General features: G+C 44.3%; 1 long non-coding RNA gene across 1 annotated transcript; it reads right to left on the minus strand.

The window, feature by feature from the left end:
- Nucleotides 1–6,701: 6,701 nt before the first annotated feature.
- Nucleotides 6,702–20,870, minus strand: LOC120991334. Its single transcript, XR_005776630.1, has 4 exons — nt 20,064–20,870; nt 19,512–19,517; nt 8,137–8,142; nt 6,702–6,727 (listed from the first exon to the last, which is right to left on the minus strand). It is a non-coding gene; the product is annotated as an uncharacterized LOC120991334 (long non-coding RNA).
- Nucleotides 20,871–22,423: the final 1,553 nt, after the last annotated feature.

Here is a 22,423-nt window from a genome sequence, read left to right on the forward strand (position 1 = left end):
GTCACCTCACAAGTTGTACCCCTGTGGCATTTGTGTTGCATTATTACTACCAGGGATACTGTGGGGGCATTATTATTACTGGCCACAATATAGAGGGCATTGCTACTTATAGGGCAGTCGGGGAGTATTATCACTATTGGGGGCACTATTGCTAATGGGGGCAGTCTGGGAGCACTATTACTATGTGCGAAGACTATCTGTATGGTAGTGTTATATCAGACAGTTTAGCGTTTGTTGACATGAGAGAGCACAGTGGGCAAAGTATTGGGAGGAGCAGCAGGATGACAGTGGCCTGTATACATTTGGGGTCTGTACATTTGGGGCTGATTTGCAGAATCTGTAAGAGTCCCCCATGTTCCATTCAGTAATACTGGTGCAGAGGGGGCTGCACATGCCTGACCAAAGACGTCTGCATGGAATGGTCTGGCCCAAATGGAAAGGAAAAGGGAAGTGAACAACTAAAATCCGTAGAGACGTCACCTGTAAGTCACTGGATCTGCCCTTCACTGCTTCTTTTTAACCTTTTTATTAGGAAGTAATGTCACTTTTAATTCATTTGGGAGGCGGGGACGCAATTTGCCTACTCCGCCTAGGGGGCTGAAATACCTTATCCCGGCCCTGGCTAATCTTGTCCAGTCCCTTTGTGTCCCCACACAGCAATTATTCCCCCTTTGCGCTACCACATACTAGTAGAATGCCCCCTTCGTGCCCTCACACAGTAGTGAAACCCCTTGCGTTAATAAAATAAAGTATTATTTACCTAGCCCCGTTCCCCTGATGAATAGAGCACATCATGCTCTCTCCAGCAGCAGGGTCAATGTGGTGACATCATCGCACTTGCTAAGCTGAGGAAGAGAGTGTATAGGCTGATTCCCTGGCCTATGCACTCTCCTCCACAGCTCTGCAAGTGCGATGACATCACCGCATTGTGCCTGCTGTGAGGTGGGGATGGGTGGTGCATAGCGCGGTGAATGGTGGAGCAGGGAACTGACGGCTTTCTACTTCACTGTTGTATTCAACTGTATCTGTGTCCCTGATGTCAGCTGAAATCAGGACATACCTCAGCCATCCCAGGACTGTGAAACAGCCCTGAAATCCGGAACCATCCCGCTGGATACGGTATGGTTGGGAGGTATCTTAATTTGATGGGAGCACGACAGGTTATTTATTATGTTACATGCAAAGATTAATTGTTGTACAATGAAAGGTTCTGAAGTTGCTGTCAATGAATGTCAATGCCGTGAGTTGAAAACCTAGTCTTAATCAAAGTGTTGTCATGGTTGTTACATTGTATCAGTGTCAGGAAAAGTTATCAGGGCAGAGACCAGGACAGGAGAGAGATATGTTCATCTATGTTTAGCTGACAGAGAATTGTCTGCACTGATACACTGTAACAAACTCAGCTCTGGGACATAAGAAATGTTATTTATTTTATATCCAGCTGCATTTATCACAGCGTATATCAGAGGTATCTGCCTTGAACCTGCTGTTGTGTACAACTACAACTCCCAGCAGGCGAGGTGCTCAGTATAAACTGACGTACACTACAGGCTGCATTTCCTGCGGCATCCATCAGTGCACATCCGGGATGTGTGTGGCATGCGGAGTGACATTGCACAGGTGAGTCAGTGGTGATGCCCACACACAAGTCAGGCGGAGGTGGCACGGAAGTGGCGGCGGCAACAGTACGTGGGGGTATGTGGGGGCTGCAGCTGGTCATGTTTAGAGACAGCCGGTTACCATGGCAACAGAAAGAAGCGCAGCCAAGCTCAACAGAAATATACAACTGTGCGGTCCTGAGCCTCTACTTATACTGCACCCCCATTATGACAACCAGATCCCCACCATGTAATTAAAGAAAACACCTAACCCCCACCATACCAATAATAAAGTATATATAAATATAAAGTGATCAGTAGTACTGTGTATTATCTACAGGTGTATAATAATAACATATAGTGAGAGTGAGCCTGGTATATAGAGATCAGTAGTACTGTGTATTATCTACAGGTGTATAATAATAACATATAGTGAGAGTGACCCCAGTATATAGAGATCAGTAGTACTGTGTATTATCTACAGGTGTATAATAATAACATATAGTCATCCTGGGGCAAAGACGAACATGCCTATGGTCATAGGTTGGAGGTCAGGTGCCATGGAGGGGAGATATACATATCTCCCCACAGAAACCAAATGATGGTACCATGTTTGGACTCTACTTGTAGCCGGAACCCAGGCGGGTCTGTTGGTCCCAGAACTATCTCCCTGTGACCTTCTGGTCTGGAGCCATGAACCCTAAAGGGTTTTGTGGGTCATTGAGCTGTCAGGATCAGCAGGGAGGGGGGACCCTTCCCAGAGGCGGGAAGAGGAGGGGCTGGCTACAGTTTAAAAGGCTTGTGCCAGCCAAGGACTATTCCACCATCATAACCCAAAGGAACATTCATCTACCCGGTAACTGACTGACTTGTACTCTGTGTAATCCTGTTTGTACCATATTACCTGTATTTGTAACCTCAGACCACTGTATATATTCCTTTTGTATATTGTGTTATTATCTAGTGTGCCCTTAAGGTGATTAAATATATAATTTAATCTTGTGCTGTCTTGTATCTCGATCACGAATCCCCGCGTCCGTGTTTCGGACTAATTAAAAGCTACCGCGGGTTGGTTTCTCACTCTATATCAGGCATCCTCAAACTGCGGCCCTCCAGCTGTTGCAAAACTACAACTCCCAGCATGCCCGAACAGCCTACAGGTATCAGCCTACTGCAGGGCATTGTGGGAGTTGTAGTTTTACAACAGCTGGAGGGCCGCAGTTTGAGGATGCCTGCCCTATATAATCCCGTTAGCGGACTGGGGTTATATCAAATGAGAAGCTGGTGGCAGATTTCCTGGGCTGAGGAAGCGCTGTTTCACTGGGGCAGTGACCAGGCTCCCTCAGCTTGTTGCCTCTCTGTTCCCGTGTGGACAGGAGGAGTCGGTGTAAACTGTACCAAGCTGACCTTATATGCTCTTCCAGGAGGGCGTAACGCCATGTCTTGGTAACCAGTGACCATACCTCGTCTCGTGAGCTCGACGTAGTTGACATCAAGCGGGCATAAGGGGTGGTATTCGTCACACTCGGTATATAGAGATCAGTAGTACTGTGTGTGACGAATACCGCACCTCACGGACCCACCTGACGTCAACTACGTCAAGCTCACGAAATACAGTTTAGTTACTGGTTTCCAAGACGTGACGTTACGCCCGCCCTGGGAGAACGTAAGGTCAGCTTGATACAGTTTCCACAGACGCCTCCTGTCCACGCGGGCACAGAGAGACAGGAGGGGTGAGCGATAATGGTCCATGCGGCCTCCGGCGTAACTCCACACTCGCTCACCACCCTAACAAGCTAAGAGAGCCTTTTCACTGTCCCAGTGAAACAGCGCCATCTCAGCCCGGTAGACTGCCACCAGTTCCTCGTTTGATATAAGCCCGGTCCGCGAACCGGATTATATAGGGTGAGAAACCAACCTACAGTAGCGTATAATTATGCCGAAACACGGACGTAGGGATTCATAATCGAGATACAAGGACAGCACACGATTAAATTATATATTTAATTGCCTTAAGGGCGCACTAGACATTACACGATATACACAGAGAATATATACAGTGGTTCGATGTGCAAATACAGATGATATGGTACAAACAGGGTTAAACAGAAAAGGGTCAGTTACCAGTAGTCCTTTGGATGGTGATGAATAATGGGTTGCTGTAAGGCTTGGCTGTAGTCACATGGGGGCAGTGAGGACAGCGAGTTCCCAGGTCCCTCCAAACACGTTACATGACGTGACCTCCCTTCAGAAAAAGACTGGACTCTGCCTGCATGGGTCTTTTCACCTGTAGTCGGCCACGCCCCTCCCTGCCTCTGGGAGGGGTTCCCCCTCCCTCCTGGTCCGCAGCCAAATGACCCACAAAACCCATTAGGGCCCATAGCTCCAGACCAGAAGGTCACAGGGAGATGGTTCTGGGACCAACGGGTCCCGACTACAGGTGAAGACCAAACATGGCAACGTTATTAGGTTTCTGCGGGGAGATCTCTGTATCTCCCCTTCCTGGTATCCTACCACCAAGCTACAACCAGGGGCAAGTCCGTCTTGGCCCCAGGGTCGCAGATATATAGCTGGTTTATGCCTGGGGTGGACAGGCAATTCATAATTTCTCATGATGTCTGATAGATTTGATTGAACTGGTTACTAGCTGAGACCCCCTACGGGGGGGGCAGGGGGGGATGAGTGTTCCTGTAGGATGAGTGGGCCTCCGGGCTGGCTGAGTGGAGTGTGAACTATAAACACCTGGCCGTGCTTTGAAGCAGGGCCCCCCTGTGGAGTTTGATTTCCACTGCCCACTCCTGGAGCAAATGGCTGGAACAAAATCATAACTCCACATTCCTCACACTGTGTATTATCTACAGGTGTATAATAACATACAGTGAGAGTGACCCGGTATATAGAGATCAGTAGTACTGTGTATTATCTACAGGTATATAATAATAACATATAGTGTGAGTGACCCCGGTATATAGAGATCAGTAGTACTGTGTATTATCTACAGGTCTATAATAACATATAGTGAGAGTGACCCCGGTATACAGAGATCAGTAGTGCTGTGTATTATCTACAGGTATATAATAATAACATATAGTGAAAGTGACCCCGGTATACAGAGATCAGTAGTACTGGTTATTATCTACAGGTATATAATACACTGCTCAAAGAAATAAAGGGAACACTTAAACAACACAATGTAACTCCAAGTCAATCACACTTCTGTGAAATCAAACTGTCCACTTAGGAAGCAACACTGAGTGACAATCAATTTCACATGCTGTTGTGCAAATGGGATAGACAACAGGTGGAAATTATAGGCAATTAGCAAGACACCCCCAATAAAGGAGTGGTTCTGCAGGTGGTGACCACAGACCACTTCTCAGTTTCTATGCTTCCTGGCTGATGTTTTGGTCACTTTTGAATGCTGGTGGTGCTTTCACTCTAGTGGTAGCATGAGACGGAGTCTACAACCCACACAAGTGGCTCAGGTAGTGCAGCTTATCCAGGATGGCACATCAATGCGAGCTGTCGCAAGAAGGTTTGCTATGTCTGTCAGCGTAGTGTCCAGAGCATGGAGGCGCTACCAGGAGACAGGCCAGTACATCAGAAGACGTGGAGGAGGCCGTAGGAGGGCAACAACCCAGCAGCAGGACCGCTACCTCCACCTTTGTGCAAGGAGGAACAGGAGGAGCACTGCCAGAGCCCTGCAAAATGACCTTTAGCAGATTGGAAAATTCGCCACTGGCGCCCTGTGCTCTTCACAGATGAAAGCAGGTTCACACTGAGCACATGTGACAGACGTGACAGAGTCTGGAGACGCCGTGGAGAACGTTCTGCTGCCCTACAACATCCTCCAGCATGACCGGTTTGGCATTGGGTCAGTAATGGTGTGGGGTGGCATTTCTTTGGAGGGCCGCACAGCCCTCCATGTGCTCGCCAGAGGTAGCCTGACTACCATTAGGTACCGAGATGAGATCCTCAGACCCCTTGTGAGACCATATGCTGGTGCGGTTGGCCCTGGGTTCCTCCTAATGCAAGACAATGCTAGACCTCATGTGGCTGGAGTGTGTCAGCAGTTCCTACAAGACGAAGGCATTGATGCTATGGACTGGCCCGCCCGTTCCCCAGACCTGAATCCAATTGAGCACATCTGGGACATCATGTCTCGCTCTATCCACCAATGTCACGTTGCACCACAGACTGTCCAGGAGTTGGCAGATGCTTTAGTCCAGGTCTGGGAGGAGATCCCTCAGGAGACCGTCCGCCACCTCATCAGGAGCATGCACAGGCGTTGTAGGGAGGTCATACAGGCATGTGGTGACTTACATCAAAGTTGGATCAGCCTGTAGTGTGTTTTTCCACTTTAATTTTGAGGGTGACTTCAAATCCAGACCTCTATGGGTTGAAAAATTTGATTTCCATTTTTAAATTTTTGTGTGATTTTGTTGTCAGGACATTCAACTATGTAAAGAACAAAGTATTTCACAAGAATATTTAATTAACTCAGTTCCCTTTATTTTTTTGAGCAGTGTAATAACATATAGTGAGAGTGACCCCGGTATACAGAGATCAGTAGTACTGTGTATTATATATAGGTCTATAATAATAACATATAGTGAGAGTGACCCCGGTATATGTAGCCTTATGTAGCGTCTCAGAAGAGGGCACACACTTAGTTCCACCAGGGGCAGGATGGCGGTGTGTTACTCACACATCTGCAGTCTTACTCACCGCTGCTTTGGACTCTTTCATTTAGTCCCTTGCAGTGAGACCCCCTCTCTACCTGCTGGCAGCTCCTGGGTCTCCCGCACAGCACTCCAAAACAGCAGCCAAAACCCAAGTAGAGATATCAACCTGGGAAACCCCTTAAGAAGGTTTTTATCCCACAGCAGGTGGGGGCAAAATGGGAGTGGCCTTTTAAGGCGTGTGGATTACACACATAGATGTGGCACCATACCAAGCTCCTTACATAAATACAGCAGTAGAACCAAGTCCCATACATAAATACAGCACCAAAACCAATCTAATAACTTCAACACAGCACCAGAACCAAGTCCAGTATATATATACAAACACAAGAACAGTGCTCCAGATGGCGACAAAATGCATTTGCGCCTAGACCCTCCACTGCTCTGCCTCTTTAAGGATACTTTCACACTAGCGTTTTTCTTTTCCGGTATTGATTTCCGTCACAGGGGCTCAATACCGGAAAAAAACAGATCAGTTTTAGGGCTCATTCATACGGCATGTCCGCAAAAAAACGGATTGCATTCAGTTTTTTTGCTGATCCATAGACTTCAATGGGGCCATGTCCTGATTTTCACCGACAAGTATAGAACATGTTTAATTTTTTTGCTGAGCCGTGCAATGGAAGAAAAGGGCCCCATAGAAGTGAATGGGACAGCATCTAATCTGTAAAAAAATGGATCCGCATTTTTGCGGACAGCATACGGCCATCGGAATGAGCCCTTATCCTAAGGGTACTTTCATACTTGCGGCAGAGGATTCCGGCAGGCAGTTCTGTCGCCAGAACTGCCTGCCGGATCTGTCAAAACGTATGCAAACTGATGTCATTTGTCAGACGGATCAGGATCCTGATCCGTCTGACAAATGCATTGAAATGCCGGGTCCGTCTCTCCGGTGTCATCCAGAAAAACGGATCCGGCATTTATTTATTTTCAAATTTTTTGCGGTCTGAGCATGGGCAGACCGCAAAAACGGATGCGTTTTGCCGGAACACTCGGGGCTGGATCCGGCATTAATGCTTTCTAATGGGAAGTGTTCCGGAATTTGGGACGGATATCAAGTCAAAAAGACTGAACTGAAGACATCCTGATGCATCCTGAACGGATTACTATCTATTCAGAATGCATAGGGATAAAACTGATCAGTTCTTTTCTGGTATTGAGCCCCTGTGACGGAACTCTATGCCGGAAAAGAATAACGCTAGTGTGAAAGTACCTTAATGCATTCTGAATGGAGAGCATTCCGTTCAGTATGCATCAGAAGGAGCTCAAGTTCTCACAAGATTCCTTCTCCCTGGCTGTGAGCGGTCCGCTCTAATTGGATCGCGCTCACAGCCAGGGAGAAGGAGACGCCCACAGCAGAAGACTGCATCTCCTCCCCATTGTGAGTATACTGCTTATTATAATACAGCGCGCCAAATCATCGGGGGGCCCACAGCAGACGAGTCATAGGGGGGTCTTTTGAAAAAAAACAAAAACCCATGGCATCATCTGGGGCCGCCCCAAAAGGTAATACCATAATTAGCCTATGTCAAAACTGATGAAAGGTCCTTTTAAAGTGATTGGCCTTTTAAGAATTGCAGTGGGGATAGTTTATTATAACCCATTCTGTGTCACATACAGAAGAATACTGGTTTGAAACCCCTTTAAAAAATTAACCCCTTAAAGGGTTTGTATACACTCATACTTACCTGATCCCCAGTGCTGGGTCCCGGCTCGTTGGCTCCCCAGCCTCCGTTGTTTGTCTTGAGTCCCTTCATGAAAACTTCCTATTTGACACCATTACAGCCAATAACTGATCACTGGTTCCCTTGTATTATGTTAAATGGTCATGTGATGCAAGGGGAGCAGATCTCCACTGTGGCCAGTGATTGGCTCCAGCAGTATCAAGGTAAAAGTTTTCATGGAGAAACCCAAGACAAGCAGCGGAGGCCTGGAAGCTAATAAGCCAAGGCCCAGCACTTAGGGATCAGGGAAGCATGATCAGCAACGTGAATCTGCATGTCTGAGAGGTCATGGAAATGAGTGCACAACCCCTTTAACTGTGTGGGCTGTAGCCGAGGAAACCTCATGCTCCTAAGTATCCCAGTTTTATTTTTTATTTGAACACTACAATAGCCATGTGGGTGAGAGTAGGAGGGGGTGTAATGAAGTACGGTGAGCCTCAAGATTGATGGGGCTAGAAGAACTAATCAAAAGGAGAGACAAATGGGCTACTACACAAGGTAAGACACGTCTTTTTTTTTATTATACTGGAATTATATGCATCTTAAATTTGGCGACTAAAATTTTCATTTGGCTCCTAAATTTTTCAGCTTAGGAGCCAATGACTCCTTGATATTTTTTTTCTCGTCTGGAGCACTGAAGAACCAAGCACAGTACTTAAATATGGCACCAGAACTAAGTTCAGTACATACAGTCGTGGCCAAAAGTTTTGAGAATTACATAAATATTGGAAATGGGAAAAGTTGCTGCTTAAGTTTTTATAATAGCAATTTGCATATACTCCAGAATGTTATGAAGAGTGATCAGATGAATTGCATAGTCCTTCTTTGCCATGAAAATTTACTTAATCCCAAAAAAAACTTTCCACTGCATTTCATTGCTGTCATTAAAGGACCTGCTGAGATCATTTCAGTAATCGTCTTGTTAACTCAGGTGAGAATGTTGACGAGCACAAGGCTGGAGATCATTATGTCAGGCTGGGTTAAAATGGCAGACTTGACATGTTAAAAGGAGGGTGATGCTTGAAATCATTGTTCTTCCATTGTTAACCATGGTGACCTGCAAAGAAACGCGTGCAGCCATCATTGCGTTGCATAAAAATGGCTTCACAGGCAAGGATATTGTGGCTACTAAGATTGCACCTCAATCAACAATTTATAGGATCATCAAGAACATCAAGGAAAGAGGTTCAATTCTTGTTAAGAAGGCTTCAGGGCGTCCAAGAAAGTCCAGCAAGCGCCAGGATCGTCTCCTAAAGAGGATTCAGCTGCGGGATCGGAGTGCCACCAGTGCAGAGCTTGCTCAGGAATGGCAGCAGGCAGGTGTGAGCGCATCTGCACGCACAGTGAGGCGAAGACTTTTGGAAGATGGCCTGGTGTCAAGAAGGGCAGCAAAAAAGCCACTTCTCTCCAAAAAAAAACATCAGGGACAGATTGATCTTCTGCAGAAAGTATGGTGAATGGACTGCTGAGGACTGGGGCAAAGTCATATTCTCCAATGAAGCCTCTTTCCGATTGTTTGGGGCATCTGGAAAAAGGCTTGTCCGGAGAAGAAAAGGTGAGCGCTACCATCAGTCCTGTGTCATGCGAACAGTAAAGCATCCTGAGACCATTCATGTGTGGGGTTGCTTCTCATCCAAGGGAGTAGGCTCACTCACAATTTTGCCCAAAAACACAGCCATGAATAAAGAATAGTACCAAAACACCCTCCAACAGCAACTTCTTCCAACAACTTCTTCCAACTTCTTCCAACAACAGTTTGGTGAAGAACAATGCATTTTCCAGCACGATGGAGCACCTTGCCATAAGGCAAAAGTGATAACTAAGTGGCTCGGGGACCAAAACGTTGACATTTTGGGTCCATGGCCTGGAAACTCCCCAGATCTTAATCCCATTGAGAACTTGTGGTCAATCCTCAAGAGGCGGGTGGACAAACAAAAACCCACTAATTCTGACAAACTCCAAGAAGTGATTATGAAAGAATGGGTTGCTATCAGTCAGGAATTGGCCCAAAAGTTGATTGAGAGCATGCCCAGTCGAATTGCAGAGGTCCTGAAAAAGAAGGGCCAACACTGCAAATACTGACTCTTTGCATAAATGTCATGTAATTGTCGATAAAAGCCTTTGAAACGTATGAAGTGCGTGTAATTATATTTCACTACATCACAGAAACAACTGAAACAAAGATCTAAAAGCAGTTTAGCAGCAAACTTTGTGAAAACTAATATTTGTGTCATTCTCAAAACTTTTGGCCACGACTGTATATACAAGCAATATAACCAAGCACAGTACTTACATACAGAACCAAAACCAAGCATAGTACATAAATACAACACCAAAACCAAGCTCATAACAAATACAGCTCCAGGACATAGAATGTGTCGGCAGATAAGAACCATTTGGCCCATCTAGTCTGGTGCTATGTAAATACAGCACCAGAACAAACTTCTAACATAAACACAACACCAGAACTAAGCACCGTATATATATATATATATATATATATATATATATAATAAATGAAATCCGCAGCACATCCAAATAGTGAAGAAGTAAAAGAAGCTTTAATCACCAAGCATGCGACGTTTCAATCCTCTCAATGGGATTTTTCTCAGGCAGTGACATAGTGGGTCACCGATCAATCAGGGAGATACAAGTGACTATATACAACTGGAAGTACCTTTGTTATATACAGAGAAGCAATATGTAATAAGCGGAAGTACCGCCGCTTCCCTTTTGCTGTATTAGACTTTGTATATTGATTATTAAATGGCCCCCTAGTCTAAACGAGGAGTTCAGTACATGTGACTTATGTGGTTATCACAAAGTCCCAACCTGAATTATCCCCCCTGTCCTTTGGATACCATTCCTGGAAATCCAACATGGCAGACCCGGGATCATCCTCTAGATTCCGGGGGCACCCCTGTGTGCATCCATACAAGATGTCACCTCTCTCCCCGAGAGCGATGGCTCAAAAGGCCTATCCATATGTAAATCCATAAAATAGAAAACTCCAGCAATGTGCGTTGGTATCAAAGAATATATCGTTTATTATGAAAAAGCGGCGTCGTGATGTGACGTTTCGGCCACTTAGGCCTTTATCAAACTATGTGAAAAATACAAAGGGAGGGTGATAATTACAATCATGTCAGATATCCAACATATGGTGTACAAATAAATCCATAATACATACAGGAATATAAGGAACACAAAATGTCCCACAGGTCGATTCAACATATTGCAATCAATAACATATTATCTTGAAAAATATGACAAGAGAGGAAAAGAAAGCAGCACGTTAGGGGGAAAGGAAAAAAGGGAAAAACAAGGAAAAAAGGAAAATTTCAAGTCAGCATTTCCAGTGATGAGAGTCTACATAAGCCGTAAGTGAAGGAAAACTGGGAGGACGACCCTGATGTAGAGCAGTTAAGGACAACTATTGTATAGAGAGATCCAAATACTATCTGAATATTGTGTCGCATCAAAGATGGTTTGAAGAAGTAGTTGGCAGGATACATGAAGAGCAAGGTGATCTGTGATGTCGGTGTAAGTGGAGCTATGGGCCATGGTATGTATTCACACTACTTCAATGGATCGCAATGTAATAAGCATAAAGTGTTATAGCTGTATTGGGAGATGGAGCTTACCTACTGCCGCTGTCGGGAGATATACGCCAGTTGTAAAAGCGCTGTGAGATGCTGACAGTGTGTATCCACACACTAGATGAGAAAGCGCTGTGGTGTCTTAAACTGCCCGCCTATATGTAGCGTGGGGGGGCGTGTACGTAGCTATGCGGAAGGTCAGAGGCTGATGATGCGTTCCAATAGTTGCGTGTCACGCGTCTCTAGACTGGGGCGGATGTGATGAGGTGCGCAACCGGAAGTATGGTGCGTTCCATGATGCGTTCCATTGGAAACCGGAAGCAGTGCGTGCCACCGCTTGCGGTCCAGAACGGAACTGCTGGAGATAGTATTGATGTGAATGGTGGTGAAGCGATTGATGCACAGTGTGAAGTCTACATCGGGAATGTGTGTAAATGATGACCCAAGAGTTTATATAGTAAATATGCTTGGATGTGTAGAATCACTATGTGGCAGGTAGTGTATTGAAATATCGGACACAATAGCTGTAGGAGGTTGTCTATATTCGTGAAAGGATACCAAACCTTAATCAAAACCGCCCCAAAATCATTATACCACCTGGAAAAAATAGAGAGATATATTATTACCAAAGCATGGTAGTATATGTACATATGGCGACAGTGTAAGTTTTATCCATTATGCCTTCATCACTTATGTATAACAAAATCATGTAAAGCACTGTATGTCATAATCCCTATTGAGCCCCTTTGGTTCCAAGCAGTCCATCTTGTGGATCCAGAAGGCTTCACGTTTTTTTAGTTGTGTGATCCGATCGTATCCCCTTCTGTGTGGTAGGATCTGTTCGATAACCTGAAATTTGAGTTGCGCTAAATTGTGGCCGGCTGTTTCAAAATGGGCAGGTACAGGGAAAAGTAGATTTTTGCGTCTAATTGAGGATTTGTGCTGGCATATGCGATCACAAATTTTTTGGGTTGTTTCTCCTATATAAACCTTGCCACATGGGCATTTTAACAAGTAGACCACAAATGATGACTCGCATGTAAAAAAACCTTTTATGGGAAAACTTTTTCCGGATTGGGGATGGTAGAAATGAGTGCCCTTGAGGACATTGCTGCATTGTTGGCAGTGGATGCACGGAAAGGTTCCTGTCTTTTGTGTTGTTAGAAATCTCTGTTTAGGGATATTGTGCAGTGGGCCGATATCTGCTTTGACTAGAAAGTCTCTTAGGTTTTTAGGTCTACGGTTGCATGCTAAGATAGGGTTTTTAAATTCTTGTACCTGGGGAAAGGCTTTTTGTAAAATGGACCAATGATTTCTAATGCTGTTCAATATTTTTCTGGTGGTGGGGTGGTAAGTGTGGACAAATGGTATACGGTTAAGGGCAGTTTTGGGTTTCCTGGGGGCGGTAATGGTCGTATCTCTGAGGAGGTGCTCTGGATACCCTCTTTCTTTGAATCTGTCTGCCATTTCAGTGAGACGGGTTTGTACTTGGTCACTGGATGTGACAATGCGTTTGATCCGTGTGTATTGAGAGGTTGGAAGTGATTTTTTTGTATTAAGTGAATGAAAACTTGTGTAGTGTAACAGATTGTTGCGATCGGTAGGTTTGCGATATAGATCAGTGCTAAGGGTACCGAATGAGGTTTTGGTAACGGTCGTGTCTAGGAAACTGATTGAAGTGGTATCGGAGTGAATGGTGAATTGTAATTCATGGTATATGCTGTTGAGATAGTTATGGAAGTCGGTCAAGGATTCAATGGAGCCCCTCCATATGCAGAAAATATCGTCAATATAGCGTTTCCAGGTGAGGACGTGTTCAGAAAAATGACTATCAGGATAAATGAAGGATTCCTCAAAGTCGGCCATATAACAATTTGCATATGGAGGGGCCACATTAGACCCCATCGCGGTCCCCTGGCATTGTAAATAGAAAGAATCTTCGAAAAGAAAAAAGTTGTTTGTGAGGACTAGTTCAAGAATGTCCATATAGAAGGATATAGTGTCTGAGTTGTATAGATGGGCTGTGAGACATTTGGAGACCGCCTGTAGTCCCTTAGGGTGTTGGATCGAGGTATATAGGCTGGCGACGTCCCAAGTAACCAGTAGTGTATCCTGTGGTAGTGATGGAAGGTTATGAATTATGTGAAGAAAATCTGATGTGTCGAGTACGAATGATTTCGTCTGTTTGATCAATGGGGTCAATGATTTTTCCAATAGGATGGATAGTGGTGACAGGATGGAATTGGTTGAGGCCACGATTGGTCGCCCTGGGGGATTGTTAAGGTCTTTGTGGATTTTCGGTAATGTGTACAGAACCGGAATCACTGGATTATTGTTTGACAAGAAAGTTACCGTGGCGTTATCAATGATGTTGAGCATATGGTAATGTTGTACGACCTTGTGTATTTTATCTCTGATTTGTGGGGTGGGGTCGGCCGTAAGTTTACGATAGATGGTGACATCATGTAGTTGGCGGTAAATTTCAGTCTTATACTGGGCTTTGTCCATTAAAACAAGTGCTCCCCCTTTGTCAGCAGGTTTAATGATAAGGTCTTTTCTTTTAAGTAGGGAGAAAAGTGCTTGTGTTTGGACATTATTGAGATTATTTTGATATTTGTATTTACCCATATGGAGGTCTTTCCCGAATTGGGTCATGTCTTTTTGAACCAGGGAAATGAATGTCTCTATGGCCGGTTTGTTCTTGGGTGGCATATAGTGACTCTTGTTTCTTAGTCCCAAGTCCCCTATGGAAACTTGTGGGCTAGGATTACAAGAGATAGTCTTGTTGGGTTCCTGTCTTTCGGAAAAATGTGCTTTCAGGCGAATGTTCCTGTAAAGTCTGTTCAGGTCTAAATCCAATTGGAAGGTGTCCACTTGGTTAGACGGACAGAATGACAGTCCCATCTCAAGAAGGGATATCTCTGCGGGTCCTAGTGTATGTGATGAAATATTAATAACTAGAGACGGTACCTGGGATCTGGTTGTCATGTTGGCTGGTCCACGTGACGTTGTTGCGGATCGTCCCTTGCTTCTGCCTCGACCTCTGAAGGAATGTTGGGCGTAGGTATCAGGTTGGGTGTAGGGATCGCCTTCGGAGCCTGAATGTGATGAGTCCCTTGACTGTGAACGGTATCTGTATCGATTGTTCCTGGAGGTGGTAGGATCTGGCCATTTGTAGACCCTGTTGAGTCTGTAGTCCTCTGTATCGCGTAGAAATTTGTTGCGTTTTGTAGATTCGATTTCTTTCTTGTGGTTTTGTAGTGTCGATTCAATCTTGGTCCGTAATTGCTGAAATTCATCTGCAGGTAGCACTGCAGTGAGTTGATCCTCGATGGTCCTGATCTCTCCTTTTGTCTTAGCAATGGCATCTTGAAGGTATGATAGCGTTAAAGCTATAAGGTCAAAAGAGCATTTGTTCAAAATGCGTTCAAATTTGTTACAAAATTCCGAATTATCCTTAAAGAATGTCGGTCTGGTGCGGATTCTTAGACCACGAGGGATTCTTTGGACTTTGAGGTATTCTGCTAGTGTAACGCAGTGGAGCTCGTAGTTAAGCAATCTTCGGGACTCCCTTTCCAGGTCCCTTGACTTTAGCTCTGATGGTGAGGTTTGTAGAAAATCACTGGAAATGTTGACTTGTGATAGCATATGTGTAATCTCATCCTGTTCAAAAGAGAGAGTTTCACTTGCCATGATGTTGGTCACAGGTGCTCAGTCCAGTTAGGGAAAATACAATAGAGATATAAACCTCCTGGCACTCTGGAGGATTGCTGCTTGGAGTCGGGTTCCCACCCCGTATAGTAAATAAAATAGAAAACTCCAGCAATGTGCGTTGGTATCAAAGAATATATCGTTTATTATGAAAAAGCGGCGTCGTGATGTGACGTTTCGGCCACTTAGGCCTTTATCAAACTATGTGAAAAATACAAAGGGAGGGTGATAATTACAATCATGTCAGATATCCAACATATGGTGTACAAATAAATCCATAATACATACAGGAATATAAGGAACACAAAATGTCCCACAGGTCGATTCAACATATTGCAATCAATAACATATTATCTTGAAAAATATGACAAGAGAGGAAAAGAAAGCAGCACGTTAGGGGGAAAGGAAAAAAGGGAAAAACAAGGAAAAAAGGAAAATTTCAAGTCAGCATTTCCAGTGATGAGAGTCTACATAAGCCGTAAGTGAAGGAAAACTGGGAGGACGACCCTGATGTAGAGCAGTTAAGGACAACTATTGTATAGAGAGATCCAAATACTATCTGAATATTGTGTCGCATCAAAGATGGTTTGAAGAAGTAGTTGGCAGGATACATGAAGAGCAAGGTGATCTGTGATGTCGGTGTAAGTGGAGCTATGGGCCATGGTATGTATTCACACTACTTCAATGGATCGCAATGTAATAAGCATAAAGTGTTATAGCTGTATTGGGAGATGGAGCTTACCTACTGCCGCTGTCGGGAGATATACGCCAGTTGTAAAAGCGCTGTGAGATGCTGACAGTGTGTATCCACACACTAGATGAGAAAGCGCTGTGGTGTCTTAAACTGCCCGCCTATATGTAGCGTGGGGGGGCGTGTACGTAGCTATGCGGAAGGTCAGAGGCTGATGATGCGTTCCAATAGTTGCGTGTCACGCGTCTCTAGACTGGGGCGGATGTGATGAGGTGCGCAACCGGAAGTATGGTGCGTTCCATGATGCGTTCCATTGGAAACCGGAAGCAGTGCGTGCCACCGCTTGCGGTCCAGAACGGAACTGCTGGAGATAGTATTGATGTGAATGGTGGTGAAGCGATTGATGCACAGTGTGAAGTCTACATCGGGAATGTGTGTAAATGATGACCCAAGAGTTTATATAGTAAATATGCTTGGATGTGTAGAATCACTATGTGGCAGGTAGTGTATTGAAATATCGGACACAATAGCTGTAGGAGGTTGTCTATATTCGTGAAAGGATACCAAACCTTAATCAAAACCGCCCCAAAATCATTATACCACCTGGAAAAAATAGAGAGATATATTATTACCAAAGCATGGTAGTATATGTACATATGGCGACAGTGTAAGTTTTATCCATTATGCCTTCATCACTTATATATAACAAAATCATGTAAAGCACTGTATGTCATAATCCCTATTGAGCCCCTTTGGTTCCAAGCAGTCCATCTTGTGGATCCAGAAGGCTTCACGTTTTTTTAGTTGTGTGATCCGATCGTATCCCCTTCTGTGTGGTAGGATCTGTTCGATAACCTGAAATTTGAGTTGCGCTAAATTGTGGCCGGCTGTTTCAAAATGGGCAGGTACAGGGAAAAGTAGATTTTTGCGTCTAATTGAGGATTTGTGCTGGCATATGCGATCACAAATTTTTTGGGTTGTTTCTCCTATATAAACCTTGCCACATGGGCATTTTAACAAGTAGACCACAAATGATGACTCGCATGTAAAAAAACCTTTTATGGGAAAACTTTTTCCGGATTGGGGATGGTAGAAATGAGTGCCCTTGAGGACATTGCTGCATTGTTGGCAGTGGATGCACGGAAAGGTTCCTGTCTTTTGTGTTGTTAGAAATCTCTGTTTAGGGATATTGTGCAGTGGGCCGATATCTGCTTTGACTAGAAAGTCTCTTAGGTTTTTAGGTCTACGGTTGCATGCTAAGATAGGGTTTTTAAATTCTTGTACCTGGGGAAAGGCTTTTTGTAAAATGGACCAATGATTTCTAATGCTGTTCAATATTTTTCTGGTGGTGGGGTGGTAAGTGTGGACAAATGGTATACGGTTAAGGGCAGTTTTGGGTTTCCTAACGTGCTGCTTTCTTTTCCTCTCTTGTCATATTTTTCAAGATAATATGTTATTGATTGCAATATGTTGAATCGACCTGTGGGACATTTTGTGTTCCTTATATTCCTGTATGTATTATGGATTTATTTGTACACCATATGTTGGATATCTGACATGATTGTAATTATCACCCTCCCTTTGTATTTTTCACATAGTTTGATAAAGGCCTAAGTGGCCGAAACGTCACATCACGACGCCGCTTTTTCATAATAAACGATATATTCTTTGATACCAACACACATTGCTGGAGTTTTCTATTTTATTTACTATACGGGGTGGGAACCCGACTCCAAGCAGCAATCCTCCAGAGTGCCAGGAGGTTTATATCTCATATGTAAATCCAAACACATGGGTATAGCAACCAAACATCCCAAGTGTCTCATCATCACCTGTGTATGACCATATGCCTGCATGCAAATAAAAAAACTGAAAATATCAATGAAATCAATAATCTGCGCATCTGCACGGAAAACGATCATATATCATGCTGTGCAAAAAACATGATCATATATCCTACTATGCACAAAACATGATCCCACCAATATTTATATAAGAAAATCTTTAGTCCTAAAAAAAGAAGTAGACAAAATGTATATAGCAATTTACACCTAAACAAGAAGTAGACAAAAGGTGTATATATATAGGTCCCATAATACTCCAGTGGATAAACCTTCCAACGCTCAACCCTACTGTGAGTACGCACAATGTTCACCATAATCCTGAGGATAATAAAAACAATAAGAGATCACCTTGTTGTATAAACAAGGGGCACAACCACATAAAACTCAACATAAGAACAGACGAGCAGAATCAAGAGCGCAATCACCTAGGACAATAACCAGGGCCTATAATCCACGTTTAATCCCTGTGGTTTTAGAGTGTTAAGTTTAGCAATCCATCGCATCTCACATTTTTTAAGAAGGGCATGTCTATTACCACCCCTCCGTAATGTAGGAACGTGATCTACCAGCATGCATTTAAGGTCCCTCTCTTTATGGTCCATGTCAGTAAAATGTTTTGGGACTGGAAGGTCCATCCGTTTTTTACGGATAGTGTATCGATGCTGATTGATTCTACTTTTAAAATCCAATGAAGTCTCCCCTATATATAATAACTTTTATGCCTGCATGCATAATTTTACTTTTTGAAGACGTCATATTTTTATATACTTTTGATACTTAATATTCACCTTAGGTATTACATACATGTCCCATATAATGACATTTGGAAATTGATACATATAATCATGTTTTCTTATGTGTTTGGAAAATACTGAGCACTTGAATCCCTATGTTGTCTATTCCGATCATGTGACACACTTGAGCACATGACCGGAGGATACACTTGAGCACGTGACCGGAGGAGTCATCACATGCTGTGATCACATGCTCGCAGGTCCTGTGACATGCGCATCTCAATGCACGGCCGGAATGGGTGATCATGTGATCGGAATCCCCAAGAAGGTCCTGTGACATGCGCATTGGTATGTCTGAGACGCCGTGACCCATGTGCATCGACTCCATCGCACACTCCTGTGATCCTGTTCATCATTCTACTGAGGTACACCTGCACACTCTGGTTATTTAGATGATACACACCTGAATTAATGATGATTGTTATTAAGGTATTTTTCTTGTACATTGTATGTCGGATCGGTTATGGGTATCATTTACACTGTAGCACTGCACGTAATGTGCTCAGTGTGAACCTGCTTTCATCTGTGAAGAGCACAGGGCACCAGTGGCGAATTTGCCAATCTTGGTGTTTTCTGGCAAATGCCAAACGTCCTGCACGGTGTTGGGCTGTAAGCACAACCCCCACCTGTGGACGTCGGGCCCTCATATCACCCTCATGGAGTCTGTTTCTGACCGTTTGAACAGACACATGCACATTTGTGGCCTGCTGGAGGTCATTTTGCAGGGCTCTGGCAGTGCTCCTCCTGTTCCTCCTTGCACAAAGGCGGAGGTAGCGGTCCTGCTGCTGGGTTGTTGCCCTCCTACGGCCTCCTCCACATCTCCTGATGTACTGGCCTGTCTCCTGGTAGCGCCTCCATGCTCTGGACACTACGCTGACAGACACAGCAAACCTTCTTGCCACAGCTCGCATTGATGTGCCATCCTGGATAAGCTGCACTACCTGAGCCACTTGTGTGGGTTGTAGACTCCGTCTCATGCTACCACTAGAGTGAAAGCACCGCCAGCATTCAAAAGTGACCAAAACATCAGCCAGGAAGCATAGGAACTGAGAAGTGGTCTGTGGTCCCCACCTGCAGAACCACTCCTTTATTGGGGGTGTCTTGCTAATTGCCTATAATTTCCACCTGTTGTCTATCCCATTTGCACAACAGCATGTGAAATTGATTGTCACTCAGTGTTGCTTCCTAAGTGGACAGTTTGATTTCACAGAAGTGTGATTGACTTGGAGTTACATTGTGTTGTTTAAGTGTTCCCTTTATTTTTTTGAGCAGTGTATATATATATATACACCAGCTCAAAAAAAAAAAAAACTCAATACAGATACCATTTGTATATGTTTGTACAGTGTGAAACTACAGCTTCCAGTATAAATTGAACAAATGTAAACATTTGCTGTCAGTTGCCGTTACATAAAACAGAATGCTACCAACCATCATCACCCTGTAGACTACACCTGTCAGAATAACAGTGCCAGAATAAACATTTACATTTAGTCCGTTACAGATGACGTCTCTGTATTTAGTGCCTCCTGCCTGTGTGCCCTGTATATAGTGCCTTTTGCTTGTGCCCCCTGTATACAGTACCTTTTGCTCTGTGCCCCCTTTATATAGTGCCCCTTGCCTTTGCTCTCTGTATATGGTTCTTCTTGTCTGTGTGCCCTTTCTATAGTGCCTCTTTTCTGTGTGCCCCGTATGTAGTGCCTCTTGTCTGTGTGCCCTGTAAATAGTGCCTCTTGTCTGTGTGCCCCATATATAGTGCCCCTTGTCTGTGTGCCCTGTATATAGTGCCTCTTGTCTGTGTGCCCTGTATATAGTACCTCTTGTCTGTGTGCCTGGTATATAGTGCCTCTTGTCTGTGTGCCCTGTATATAGTACCTCTTGTCTGTGTGCCCTGTATATAGTGCCTCTTGTCTGTGTGCCCTGTATATAGTACCTCTTGTCTGTGTGCCCGGTATATAGTGCCTCTTGTCTGTGTGCCCTGTATATAGTACCTCTTGTCTGTGTGCCCGGTATATAGTGCCTCTTGTCTGTGTGCCCTGTATATAGTACCTCTTGCCTTTGCCCTCGTATGTACTTCCCCTTGCCTTTCCCTCCTGTACAGAGGTCGCACTACATTTTTTCCAGAAGAGTAAAAATACTCCTCTTAACAATTTTGAGGAGTATTTTTAGCAGAGGAGGAGTACGAATTTTGCAGTAATTCACATATATGAGTATTACACTCACCGGTAATCTGGTTTCCTGGAAGTCTCCATGACAGCACACTTGGAGATTGACTTCCTCTGATAGGACAATAAAACACACAGAGAGGTTAAACCCCCACCCCTTCCCCTTATCGCCAGTGTTTTTTAACGGAGACCAGGATAAAGGGTAGAACCAAAATAAGTTATCAAAAAAGGGCGAGAATATATGTGCTGTCATGGAGACTTCCAGGAAACCGGATTACCGGTGAGTGTAATACTTATTTCCCCAGTCTTCTTTATGACAGCACACTAGGAGAACTAACAAAGTGAAACAACTCAGGGAGGGACTACAGCACCCAGGACCTTGCGTCCAAAGGCCATATCCTCATTGGCAAATACATCAAGCCTATAATGTTTGGTAAAAGTATGGACCCTCTTCCAAGTGGCCGCCCTGCAAATCTGCTCTTGGGAGGCAGAGGCCCTTTCAGACAAGGAGATGGACACTGCTCTCACTGAATGGGCTCTGAGAGAAGGAGGAGGCTCTTTACCAGAGGCTGTATACACTTCTGTAATAGCAATCCTTATCCACCGGGATATAGAGCTCTTAGCTGCTTTCCTACCTCTATTAGGGCCAAAAAAACGCACAAATAAATTTTTGTCTATCCTCCAATCTCTGGTAGCATCTATATTATGAAGAACTACCCTTCTGCTCTCTGCTCATTCCTAGGATTGGCACAGAACTAGGGAATGACAATGTCTTGGGACCTGTGAAAAATGGATACTGCCTTTAGGGAGGAAATTGGGGTGCAGTTTAAATATTAACTTATCCTCTAGGATCCTCCTGGATGGATAGGGCCTGAAGCTTGCAAACTCTCCTAGCGGAAGATATTGCTACCAGGAAAACCATCTCACCACCACAGAGCATCTATAGGCTCAAATGGGGAATCTGACAAGCCTAAAAGGACTGTATTCAGGTTCCATAGGGCTACCAAATTCTTAATTCTAGGCTTTAGTCTATCTGCAGCTTTCAAAAACCTAGAAACCCAGGGAACATCATAAAGACCAGTGTTGTAAAGGGCACCAGGGCGGACACCTGTACCCTTAGGCTGCGTTCACACGGGCGAGTATTCCGCGCGGGTGCAATGCGAGAGGTGAACGCATTGCACCCGCACTGAATACCGACCCATTCATTTCTATGGGGCTGTTCACATGAGCGGTGATTTTCACGCATCACTTGTGCGTTGCGTGAATATCGCAGCATGCTCTATATTCTGCGTTTTTCAAGCAACGCAGGCCCCATAGAAGTGAATGGGGTTGCGTGAAAATCGCAAGTATCCGCAAGCAAGTGCGGATGCGGTGCGATTTTCACGCAACGTTGCTAGGAGACGATCGGGATGGAGACCCAATCATTATTATTTTCCCTTATAACATGGTTATAAGGGAAAATAATAGCATTCTGAATACAGAATGCATAGTTAAATAGCGCTGGAGGGGTTAAAAAAATAAAATAAAATATTTAACTCACCTTAATCCACTT

Source organism: Bufo bufo, chromosome 2 (assembly GCF_905171765.1).
Source record: "Bufo bufo chromosome 2, aBufBuf1.1, whole genome shotgun sequence".
NCBI classification, from domain to species: domain Eukaryota; kingdom Metazoa; phylum Chordata; class Amphibia; order Anura; family Bufonidae; genus Bufo; species Bufo bufo.